At 43.2% G+C, this 13533-nt stretch overlaps 1 long non-coding RNA gene across 1 annotated transcript in view; it reads left to right on the forward strand.

Annotated features, from left to right (window-relative positions):
* The first annotated feature begins 346 nt into the window (after positions 1-346).
* The window catches only part of LOC135977237 (uncharacterized), a 30452-nt gene continuing 17265 nt past the window's right edge, over positions 347-13533 (forward strand). Inside the window, exon 1 of the long non-coding RNA XR_010594620.1 lies at positions 347-610. This is a non-coding gene — a long non-coding RNA (uncharacterized LOC135977237). The remainder of the gene's footprint in view (positions 611-13533) is intronic.

Below are 13533 nucleotides of genomic sequence, written 5' to 3' on the forward strand. Positions count from 1 at the left end.
GGGAAAGGGAGAAAAAGAAAAAAGGGAGGAGACACCAAACATCTGAAATTTTCAATAAAAAATTTGTGAAAAATTTCAAATAAGCAAAAACAAATTGCCTTTTCAAAGCCTACCTGGCTTTGTCACGAATATTTTGGGGATGGCCACTCGCAGCATGTGACATGACCCGGGCCTGCAGGGTTAATGGGAGGAGCTACACTCCAGCTGCTGACTAGGGCTTACCTGGGACCTGCAAAGCCCAGTCCCAGTGTGATGCTCTGCCCCTGAGATCTGATTGGTGGAGATCCAGGGCAGCTGATTGGCCCACTTGCCCTTCTTAAGCTACCAGCCGGCCTAGGAAGCTGTTTGAACCTGGGTTGTGCCCTGCCATGGACTACGTTCCTTGTGTTTGCTGCTCCCGTGGCTTGATTTCCCAGCAGTTTGGCTACTGCCTCTGACCCCCTGGTATCCTGACCTGACTCTGGTTCCCGACTCATGGTTCTGAGCTCCCGTTTGTCCCCTGGTGTTCTGACTCTTGACTCCAGTCTTGTGATTTTGGACTCTGGCTCTGACCTCTAGGTCTGGCAGACCTGAAAGTGGGAGTGATGGAGAGGAGCAGCAAAGTAATGAGGTAAAACAATAAAAATGCCATGTTATTTTCTATGGCTTACAAGTGCTGAGCCCCCAAACTTGGTTTACTTCCTGTATCTTGCTTTTGGGTGCCACCACATATTCGTGTTGCACTCAGGTAGGTCTCCCTGGGGTGCTGGTAACCCTTCCAGATATGAGCCAGGAGAAAGGACCTGCTGTGATGCATAGTGTGTTGAGGAAATATTTAGAGTAATCATTTCCCAGCCTTCCTTGGCATGGACCCCTATGCATGGTGTGACCTCCCTGAATGCAACTGCAAAGCCCCTACCCTCTCTACTTCTAAGCCCCTCTTAAAACCCACATCCACTGTGCTGCCTACAGGGAAATCTCTTTGTGGTTTGCACGCCCTGATTTCTGCCCATCTGTTTGTCTGTCTGGCCATCCTTATGCTGTGCTCTCTCTGGGGTAGGGGGTTGTCCTTTCTTGTATGTCTCTGGAAATGGCCTGGAACATGTAGGTGCTGCTGCAAACAAATAACAGATTTCAGCAGGAGGCTGAAAAACGATTGCAGCCCATAATGTAGCTTGGAGCACAGAGAAAGTGAAATGTTTAGCTAAAATGCACATTGCGACATCATGTCAGTACGGTGTATGAAGAGGCACCTTTCACTAAAGCCTCTGCATTATTGATCCACCTTTCTGATTACAAAAAGCAACAGAGAGTCCTGTGGCACCTTTAAGACTAACAGATGTATTGGAGCATAAGCTTTCGTGGGTGAATGCCCACTTCATCAGATGCATGATTACAATTAACCAATACATGGTAATAAGTGAAAGGTGATCCATGCCTGACAGGCTCCCATGCTTCAAATGTTTACCGTCAGCAAAGGATAAATCCTGATATAGGCCCAAGTTTCTCTCCTCCTCTCCTAATCAATAGTAACTTAATTCCTTGAACTAATAGCTTGCCATCATTTTAACTGGAATGAAGGCTTGAGTCTGTAAAAATGCCAATCACGAGTTTCTATTTATTTTGTATAGGAAATAATAGAGAAGGCAGAATATCTTGCTTAAAGAAATGCAAAGGTTCAGGGAGACAGAAAATAACAGTCTAATGGTGGTTGCTTAAGTGCTTGCAATCAATACATTCCAGATGTTTTTAACAGATTCAGTGAATGAAGTGTGTTCCTTTTCTGGAGGTAAAACTGACTGCATTGCTTTTTGCTCTCATTGAAGCCTGATTCAGTTGCTGCCTGTTTACTTGAATATTTTTTCATTTCACATAAGAACGGAGACCCATGACTATAATTTTAATGGTCAGACAAAACCCATAAATCCTGTTCCGTTAAGAGTTAATGATATTAAATCAAGCTAGGGGAAGTGTGGATTTTCCAGAGAAACTGAAACCTTTGAGGTACAAGTTTTACTTCATGATGTTTGTTTGGTGAGTGGAGAAGAGGACAGGCTTGTGGTTAAGCAACTGGACTGGAATCCAGGAGATTTGGGTTCAATTTCTGGCTCTGATGTAGACTCCCTGTGTGACCTTGACCAAGTCACTTAGTGTTTCTATGTTGTAATTCTCCACTTGTAAACTTGGGTTAAAAGAACTCCCATTTCCTCGCTCGTGGTCTGACTTGTGTACGTGGGACTGCTGTCGAATATCTCTGTCTGTGCCGCACCTAACACGATGGGGATCTTGACTGGGGCCTCTATCGGCCTCTAAATAAACTTTGAAAATCTGGAACTCACGTGGGCCAGCTCAGTTCGACAGCAACGTTAATGGCTAATTGCAATGCATTCTGGGGCAACAAGAGGAAATGAGGAACCACCCAGCAGATCTTTCAGGAACTACTATAAAACTAATTTAAAAAGATGTGAATGTGTTCAGATTTCTGTGGTGGGTGACATCAAGCTGTGTTTGGGGACCAAGAAGGATGGACATTTGGCCCATATTTCTGACGGATTCCATGCTCAGCTTTTGCTTTCTTTGCCTTTCACCATTAAGGAAATCAAACTTAGGAAAAGCCAGGCTATGAATGTTGAACTTAAAAAGAGTGGGTGGGAGGAGGGGAGGGTGGAGGGTGGATAAGCATTGAGAAATGTGGATGTCTATTCAAAGCTGCTCCAAACGTATCTCACACACTCTTTGCTCAATACATGAAATAATGATACACGTAATGAGAAGCTGGTTGCAGTGTTGGTCCAATAAAAGATATTCCCTCGCCCACCTTGTCTCTTAGAAGAAGCTGGACATTTTATGTGAATGGAAAATCCCAGAATCACAAGGGAAAGCCAGAGGGATCCCAAGATCCTGCTGAAGCCAGTCAAAGTTGCAAGTGCTCAAGCGCTATGTAGGGTTTGTCCCATAGAAATGAGAAGTGCTGGAAAATATCTCTTAGGTTATCCAGGGGGAATAGATTGAATGACCTAACGGGTCTTTTCTGTCTCTAATTTCTGTAATTCTAGGCTCTTTTATGATACCTTGGGCTAGTGGTTCTCAACCTATTTGCCACTGTGGGCTGCATATGCCGCTCTCTGTGTTATGTGGGCCGCATCCACCCAATATATATACTACCTGTATGGCCCTGAGGATGTCACATGGGCTGCAGCTGTGTGCTGATAGGGCCGCAAGCAGCCCGCGGGCCGAGAACCACTGTCCTGGGCCTTATTCTTGTTTACACTAAGGTTATTTGACACCACTTTGGCAGTGTATAAAGGGATCTTAAAGTGAAAATAAATGATGTTTACACCTTTGCACTGCTAGAGCTGTATGAAGAAGCCTTAGGCAAATGAGAATCAGGTCCCTATTGCAGATCCTACCCCCTGGAATACCATGAAACCAGCCTCTCTTGGAAACATCACTATTTCCACATTTGGGTCAAGTTCTCCAACATGCAGAGAGGCCAGCACATGGCCTACGTATGAGCGGCCCCTTCAAAATAGGGCGTAAGTGGCATCTCTAGTCCTCTTCACAGAGGGAATTTGCCCCTCTGGCACTGTTGTTTGCATTAGAGCTGATCAGCATTGTTTTGGGATGGTGTCGTAGCAAGTGCTGGTGTGAATCCATATTACAAGCAACAATCATGGGTCCTGCATTTAGACTCCAACAGAGACATGGTCTGAAGCACACATTTACTGTTAAACATGCAAGCAGACCCAGCATGTACTCAGGTTCTCTGGATGAGGTGCCTACAAACCAGCTGAGTTGCTCACTGGTTTGCTGGTATGATTGGTAATTTGTATTTGGTTTTTTTAATAGCTATCCTGGCAGACTGAGCGAACAGCCCAGTGATTAGAGAAGCAGCAGTCAGACTATGGGGTCTGCTCCAAAGCCCACTGAAGTCAGTGGGAGACCTTCATGGGAACCTTCCAATACTCACTTATGCCTTGGAAGAGCTTGTTTTGCTAGAGTTCATTTGAGATGCAGAATTAACCATAGCCCCAGATGAAACCCGAACATCTGTGTTCACCATGACCCCTTCACTGACAGCAAGCCAGCAATGACAGCGGAGTGTAACCATACATGACAGAGAAAGGAAAACAGTCACTTTAAAGAATGAATGTGCTCTTCCCAACCTGATAGTCCCCATGGACCTGAAGAACAGAGAGCAATCTCATTGTAAAATATTCATAGACAGCTGCTCTATGGCATTTATCCCAGTGTTATTTAAATCTTGAGCTACTCTATAATTAAAGCATTTATGTTTCAGATGCTTAACAGGGTGTTTTAAATGTTTAGGTCTTGTAAATGATGTTTATTTATGGCTAGCTAATTAAGCTAACGGAGCTGACACTGGTTGGTCCGTTGCAGTCCAAGCAATGAGCAGTGATAGTCCCTGTTAACTTTAAAGAGACTGGTGTCAGAGGGAATCTCCGGGCACTCATCCGTCTGTCATGAGTGCAGTCTTGCTAGCTTCATCGTCCCTCTGCATACTGCACCAGTCCATTCCCCAACACAGAATCAGAGCCGGTGTGGTAGCAACAGGAATTTCCTCATGGTGTAGGCCAGATATAAGTTATTTTCTCCAGTGTCGTTCACCCCCGCTCCGAGGCCATGTAACTTCCACCCTTTGCTCAAGACTGAGGCTAACACGGCACCACTCCAGGAGTAGCCCCAGAAGACGGAGTGACTTGGAGGCATCTGTCTGAGTCCTAATTCTCCCCAACTGCCCCCTTGCTCCTGGGTGGGGGGGGCTAGGAACGGTAGTAATTTTCATCTGGCCTTCGCCAACAGAAAATTACTATCCCTCCCACGCCAGTTCAGCATCGAGCAGGGGTATGTGGAACCAGAGCTGTGTCAACTGTCCACCCACCTGCTCTGGGGAGGAAGGAAGTGGGTGATGTTTTTTACTTGGCAACACTGCTGGTGTGACATGAGGGTGAATTAGGATGATCAGACAGCAAATATGAACAATCAGGACAGGGTAATAGGAGCCTATATAAGAAAAAGATCCAAAATTGGGACATCTGCTCACCCTAGGGTGAATTTTCATGAATGTTTGTAGCAGGTGGAATATGGACTGATTCATAACGTAACACTGGCCAAGCATTATTTTGTTCCTCTCTAGTGGATAGACCACATAAGGGACTACCAGCCTGTAACTGCTTTCAGTGGTTGAGATCTGTCTTTTATGGTTAGAGGTCCAGCTTGATTCCCAGTGGATGAAGCACCAGGGCTTCAATACTTAAGTGATGGGCCCATCCTTCAGTTCCATGACAATCTCAGCCAGGGTGCAGAAACAATGTCTAAAATAGGGCAGGTAACTTTTTATTGTCATTTTACTGTCTGCAGAAAAATTGGCAGCAAGTCAGCTTCCCAATGCAAAAAGCTCCGCTCAATCAGATTTGTGACGACTGGTTCTATAAAACAAATTATTGATGGTGATCAGAGTGTAATTCAATGAACATTTCCCTGGTGAGGAGCAGAGAGGTGCCCTGTATAGATTTTACAGGGCCAGATGGATAGTGCGTTTGCCAAATGTCACATTTAAATTCATGACATCTCCAACTGCTGCTAACCAATATGGTTTAGCTAACCATGACCCTAAATTACTTTAACGTTTTGAAAAAAACAACATATAACTATTCTCAGGCCAGCACAAGAAGGGTTTTTGTGTTAATTTCAGGACCCATCTGAGCTTTTAAAGTGTCAAGAATAGCTCTCAAAAAAAAAAAGGCAGAGTGAATCAACAAACCAATGATTTGGCTGAAATGTAAGGAGAGTTACATGGTATAAGAATGTCTAGAATCGCTCCCTCTTTGATTTTCCCTTTCCATGTAGTATGCAGGCTCCTGAATTATGCAGGGGCATCATCTGAAAAAGACTTGTCTTTTCATTAAATAAACTGAAAGAGAAAAGCCTGGAAATGGTTGATGCAGAAAATCTGGCAGAAGTGAAGACAAACATGCAGTATTTTTCTAGGTGCTGCTAAGCGGCGTGCTGGGCTGTAGAGCTCCTTGGCATCTATTAGTGGGGTCTGGTTCACTGAACTCCACTGTGATGTAGAACATGGAAGTGAACACTCTTCCTATGCAATTGCTAAAGCGGCTTTATAGCAAAATTAATAACGTGGAAAATATAGGACAATGCATTCAACAACGAATCTCTCCTTTGCTTAGGAGAGATTTACTGCTTTATTGCTTCCATCAGTGTCTTACTAGAATCTTAAAAGTTATTATAATTCATACCCCTTAAATCACAATAGGATTCCTCTGGGCTACTCCGTTGTACCTGACTTGTATCTATAGCGTGACCCCTGAACAAGCAGCAGTCAGCCAATATTTCAACACAAAGGGACAAGTTATGGATCCCTCCCTCCCCACTCATGAGCAGTTTCTCAAAAAAGTCCTTCCATTGACTTTAGTGGGACTAGCTCCGAGGGCCTGCACACTGTGGGAGTAAGGGCTCTCCAGACTGGGTCAGCATGAGTTCATAGTGACAGAAAGGAGGACTGCACCTTCTTTCAACCAGGTATTGTCCAATATTTGTCCACCCCACCAGTGAGATCCATTCAACGGTGTGTGCAATGTGCAGCACTGTAGGTTTAAATAGTTGCTCCTCTTTACATGGGAAGAGTTTTCCATTGCATTTGTCTCAGAGTGAGGAACTTGCAGAAGGTTTGGTTAGAGTGGACGGGAGTCTATAAAGCCTAGTGCTCAGCTAGATATGGGCCGTTACTGTAGAGTTGTAATAGGCGTAGTCTGAGACATGGTCATGCAGTTCTCCTCTGACTTAGATCATGTCTTTAAAAATGAGGGCAAGAACAGAAACCACAGCAGTGTCCTCTCTAGCTCCACATGGTGCCCAATGGTCAGTCCCACTAGATCTGGCCAATAATCTTTTATTTCTCTGTAAATGTACATTTATAGCCCTGTATAAATAATTAATAATTAGAGGATTTAATGACATGAACAGAGTGTTAATATGCAGGATTAATTGGGTCCTTTCCCCAGCACTTCAGACCCTGTTGGGTCTCACTTACTGAGGTTATTACTTTCCACTAATACATGACGATGGAATAATTAGAGTGATGAAACACTCTGGAGATGCACCGATCAAGACTGACTTTATAGAGAGGACTGAGCGTGCAGCTCTACCAAGCAGAGAGAATTGACTTTTATTACAAAAATTCCACCAGCGGACTTCCTATAATGCCCATCAGAGTGAATGATGGATTCCATTACCTGCAGGTGGAGGGGGCATGCACCAGCCTGTTGCTTAATGGAGCAAGTAGATATGCCCTAACATTCCACCCATGCCAATATGGGATGTTAATGGACAGCAGCAGCCCAAACAATGTGCCGTGGAGAACAAGCCCCCAAAGGAATTTAAAATGAGTCATGTTCGGTCTCTCTCAGTAGGAAGGGGGAATCCAGGGACCAGCACATTCCGATGTGAACAGCTTTAATCCGGATTTATGCAAATTTATGGCATAAAATGACATGGAAATATATGTAAATGTTGTCAATTATTGTAAAGCAAAGAAGCACATGGATAGAATATTCCATAAAATGTCTTTTACACACTTCTGGAGTTCCTTTAAAAAAAACCCTTAGAAATGTCAGTGAAGTGGAATTGAGTTTGGATGTTCTAAAACCATTAAGTTGGGACCATTTTTTAAAACTGCTTATTAATCTAACCTTGCCTGATAGGTTTTCAAGAGAACACTTTTCTTTACCGTAACATCATACCTTTACAAATCTGGGAAATGTCAACCCTTGATTTACTGACAAAGCAGACAACTGCCGTCAATTATATCACCCGAGACCAGTTCATCTAACTTGAGATTATGTTAGCTGCTGTAAAATTCAGGCATTTGATACAATCATGTCTAGTTAAAATGCAGAGGATAACCTACATTTTAAAAATGCTGTAAAAAGAACAAGTGAAACCAGGATGAAAATTTATAAGGCATGGAGTCTGGATTTGAATCTAGCATTTGCTGTGTGGTGGAGAAATACTGCTTTTTTGCACAGTTGAAAACTGATGTTTAATGGAACAGGTGCTGCCGGAGGCCTGAGACTTCAGCATTCAAGTCCAGAACCCACTCTGACCTGGTGCACATTAAAAATTCCCAGGTAATATTGTTCATTTAACACAACAACGGTTCATACCAGCCGTTCTTTGTTCACAAAGTTGTGTGAGTAGAGCAAAACGTTTGCAGATTTCTAAGCGTGATCACTTGTTGCTTCACACACAGAACGACACCTGTGAAAACGGAAGGTTCACAAAGAGAGAAGGCAGGCAAATAAGCAAAGAAGAACGTTCTACCAATCACTTTAACGTCATTCAAATAGAACTGTTAGTTAGATGCATTGTCTAGCTAGCGGTATAGGCACATATAACAACTTAGATTGTAACTCTTTGGACAGGGACTCTCTTTTTGTTCTGTTTTTTTGTACAGGGCCTAGCACAATGGGGTCCCGGTCCAGGAGTGGGGCTGCTGGTTGCTATTGCATTAGAAATAAGAGTTCCCGTGGCACCCATCATCACTGTTGCTTCTAAGTGTCCGACTGTGTAAAGCTCAGTTCATAACACTGGTCACTCAGACAAGTAATAAATTCAGCAGCAAGTATGACTGTTCTTGCCTGGCTTACCCTGCCCCCATGATCCTCATTCCTCATAATATCTAAGGACAAATGATATGCTAAACCCAGGGTTGTGAGTTCAATCCTTGAGGGGGCCATTTAGGCATCCGGGGCAAAAATCTGTCTGGGGATTGGTCCTGCTTTGAGCAGGGGGTGGGACTAGATGACCTGCTGAAGTCCCTTCCAACCCTGATATTCTATGATTCTATGATATGGCTGCCTGTCAGAACATACCCATTTGTGTCTTATATGCTCGGTAGTATGGTTAGCTCTAGGAACCTAGGCAAGTGGGCCAATTCTCCATTGCTCTGCATTGTGTGTAGTCATCTACGCCGGGGAGAAAGTAGATGTCAACTGCCATTTCATTCTGGTAGCATTTTACATCCACTCTGATCTGATGTAAATTATGACACACGGTGCAGGACAATGGGAAGTCAGTCCCTGGATCTCCCTTGTGATATTAGTCAGGTACCTTTGGGTTCTGAGATCTTGAGACTGGTGTATGAAGCATACGGGTGTAGAAACTTCCAGGGCTGGGTGGGACACTCTTTCCAAGAGAGCTTAGAGGAAATTGTGCCAGGTCTTAAAAATAGGTCTGAAAAGGGAAATGGCCACCTTCAGCGTGTGGTAATAGAATGCATAGCTGCTCTTCACCAGGTCACCAATTCCAGATCAGCTGCAAGTTAGCAATGACAGAATGTGACCTTCTGTTGGGTTTTTGGTAGCCTACAGGCAGTAAACTTGCCATTTTCAAACTTGCCTGGTATCTACGTATTCGTGCCAACGTTAGTGTGGCTAGCTCAGGGCTGGAGCAGTTAAGACACAGCAGCACACAATTCAGCACCGGCTCTACACACCTGCCCAAAACCTTGGTAATTACCTTTGTGGCTAGCCCTCTGAAGTCCATGCTGGCATGGATTAACTGCTACCAGTACCTGAGCTACCTAGATTAAAGTTAGGTCAGGTATGTCTACCTCAGCGGCAATCACACCCTATGTCTACAGTGTAGACATACCCATATGAACTTGGTAGCCTATGGGTTGTTCATGAGCTTAGATGAAATATTCCTCCAATAATTTCAAATCAAGCAAAATGATTAAATAGCCATCTTTTAGTTCACTTCTAAACCTGAAAAGGTGGGGGCAAATATCTAATCAATTAGACATTAAGTTCAGAGGGTTCACCCAGCTCTATCTACAGACATGCATGCTGGGGACATAAGTACTTTTAAACAAGGAGGCGCTACAGGTTACAAGAAAAAGCACAACTTAGGTCAACATTTATCTTGACTGTCATCCTTGTTTGTAACAGTAAATCTGTTCCTGATAAATAACAGGAGAAATTTTTACCTTGGAGTGAAAAACTCATGCTTCGGTTAAACCTCAATTATATTTCCAAACAATATTTATCAGATTTTCTAATGTGTGCTTAGTGCCGTTCAATTTCCTGCTATCAGTCAAAAGTGGCGGAACTTGGAGAGCTGTGCTGAAAGCGTTATTTTTCATAGATGAAATGGAATGTTCAAAATGGTAACAAGGTAGCGCTACTATCCAAAGGGCATCATTAAAAATGAACTACTACCTGTGTGCATCTTGGTTTCATTTTTTTAAATGAAATGCCAATGTGTTTCTAAATGCACGGCATTGTTCTTTTCAGAACAAGGGAAGTGACTGTATTTAGAAAAGCTATTTTCTAGGATGTTGGAATTGTAACTTCACTTTTGGAATTCTGAGTGATAAAATAAACACCACTGTAATCTCACAAGTCTGTATCTATTTCAACAATATCTATTTCTGTATCTACCTATCACACTATTTTATGCAAAAAGCCTTCATTATGTATTCATATACTTGGAATGTATACTAAATCAGGAAATACAGCTTTAAGCTTGAATTTGCAAGCTTAATTCTGCTCCTGCTGATAGGTGTATTATAAAATTGTCTTGAATTAGAAACTCACATAACATGCCAAGATGCGTGCATTTAATAAATTGTGATGTGTAATATGATTCTATTAATGGGAATTAAGCACATACTTAAAATTAAACATGTGCTTTGCTGAATCAGGACCCTTGTACTACATATGCAACAAAAATAATTCTTAATCACTTAAAACTTTATTTTTCCTTTTCCTTAAAAAAAGCAAAGTGAGTATTTGGCAGGTTGTTTTGTCTTTGGTTTTAATATTTTGTATCTGGCCTCTCTTAGTAACCCCCAGACAGGTGCCATAAAAATATATTAAATACATTCACTATTGATCTAGTCATATGCAAGGTATGGAATTTAAAAGCCCACCTACTTCTATGCTATATTTTGTATGTATGTTTGTTATATATTTTCATGCTTCACTTGTCCAGAAATGGCTGAACAGATTCTCCACTAACTTTCCAAAGCAAAACAATGATGTGGAGACCTCAATCATGGAAAGTTTAAGTCCACTGGGGGATTTTTGAGAAAATTATGGCCAAGTGAAAATCAGGGTATGTAATGGGAGATGTTTTTCAACTTTGGTCTAGTTCTTGCTAGGGCAAAACACTATAATAGGAGAAAGAGTTGGCGGTGATAGTGCTGCTCGTAATAATTCTCATTCCTGTGTGCATATCGCTGTGAGAGAATTTCATCCACAATGGTGTGGTGTAGTGGTATGAGCAGAGTAATGAGGATCAGAAGTTCCTGTTTTCTAATCTTGGTCCCTTTCTCATCAGTCCATCCCTATTCAGCAAAGCCCTTAATCATATAATTAAGTCCCGTGAGTAAAATCCTGTCACCGCTGAAGTCACTTGGAGTTTTGCCACTGACTTAACTGGAGTCATAGCGTGTGCTTAAAAGTAATCATGCACATACATGCTTTCTGAATAAGGATCAATTTAAGCTTAAATGCTTTGCTGAACTGGGGCCTTGATTCTGGCAATGTTTTCCTTTGTGCCCACAGGGAAATCCCTTAACCTCTCTGCCTCGGATGCTCCATGTGTACAAACTTGGATGGTATTTGCCTAACTCAAAGTACTGCAAGGTAAAGGAGAATATTTGGGAAAGGCTCTCAAAAATGCAAAGGATATTGTTATTATTTAGCTCAGCGATGTGCTTCAGAAAGTGGTGAGCTCTAGAAAAGGAGGTGCTAAGACAAGTGTTGGGCAAACTAGGGGTAGCTAGAGAACAGATTTTAGAGACTTGTACGGAGGAAAGCTGTAGCAGTATCATTCACACGTGACCGCAATCACTCCAGCCTTGCTAGTACAGCACAAAATTACATGTTCTCGCCAGAGAAATAGGAAGGGCTGATAACGAAGCCAGCTTGGATTTGCTTTCTTATCTGTATTTTACACACATGCCCTCTCATTCCCTCTACTGTACCCTCCCCCCTTTCCAGTGTCCAGGTTGTTTTTTTTCCAATGCTTCCATTTATTTTGCATATAATGGGGGAGTTTTGTACCTGGCGGTTTTTAAGCCCCCACCAAGACGGGTGGGAATTAGAGAATTTAATTTCCCATGTTCCAGAGTCAGCAGCGGTAGACACGTGGCTGCAGAGGACTGCTGGTCCTAGAAACAGCACCGCAGCAACTGGGCAGGCTCCAGTCCTGTTCCTTCCGTCAATAAGCAATGCTCCAACCGGGCTGCAGTAATTGCGCCGCTTTTGCATGTGCAGGCCTGTTTAAAGATCAGACTCCTGCATGCAAATCCCACCTGCAGTTACCCACTGAGGCCAGCTGGGGTTGTGTGAGTGCAACTACAGGACTAATTTGCCCCAGGGTCATTTTCCTGGATGCACAAAGAAACATGTCCACTGTCTTAGTTTCCTCACCCCTCAGCATTGTCCTACTGAAAGTAATTAAAGCCCTCATTGAGGGGCGTTAAAAACCTGTGTAGCATTAAGCTCCTGATTAAGTGCTTTGCTGAATCAGCACTAAAGGACAGGGATGTGCTGCCAGTGTTTGAACACGAGCATCCCCCAAATTCTTCCCCTGTACACTCTGATAAATGCTGTGCAATCAATTAAGGGAGTCACTCCAGATTTGCACCACTCTGGCAGCAGATGCTGGCCCCATACATGCACCTCACTTAACAATATATTTAAGTGCACTAGAATCCAGGAGGAAGATTTTTCAAAAGCATCTGAGGCTGGGGTTTTCAAAAGGATCTATGGGAGATAGGCTCCCAACTCCTACTGACCGTCAGATGGAGTGGTGCTCCTAAGTCCCTTAGGTTCCTTTGAAACTCTCCCCCTAGCTGGTTATCTAATTTCATGTCACATGGGAAGGGGTGGGACTAGAGCTACATAAACCAGAAGCATGCATCCCACCAACTGGGAGCTGCAAGGGGAGAAAGAAGATCATGTGGAATAATGCCAAGTAGAACTAGAAAATACCATTGAGTGATGGACAGTGTAGTGGCTAGCAACTGGGATTCAGGACTCCGGCATTCCATCCTTGGCTAGGCTGTGGAGTTTCTGTGTGACCTCATGGAATCGCTTGGATTGCCTTACACTTGGACACACCAATCCTGTGCCGTAGTCGAAAGTGGGACGGACAATGGTGTTGTGAGAGGTTTTATAATTAACATTTGTAAAATGCACTGAGACCTCCAGATGAAAACTGCAAGAGAAGAGCAAAGTCCCATGATTTTCTAGCCCATCCCAATGGAAATGGTTTCCTGGGGAAACTTCCATGATCTAGTCCAATCTAATTTCAAGGGATGGGGAAGACACAGGAAAATCAGCATCTCTTTATTTGTAGCAGCTGGGGAAGCTGAGAGGAACTGAAGCCAGGGAACGTGAAATGGAATGCACCCCGGTATTCACACCCTACTCATGGTCCTCATAATCCTTCTACAAAATATGCCTCGGGAAGTATCATGTGTAAACTAACACACTGGTCATT

This window comes from Chrysemys picta, chromosome 23, assembly GCF_011386835.1.
Source record: "Chrysemys picta bellii isolate R12L10 chromosome 23, ASM1138683v2, whole genome shotgun sequence".
In the NCBI taxonomy this organism is placed as follows: Eukaryota; Metazoa; Chordata; order Testudines; family Emydidae; genus Chrysemys; species Chrysemys picta.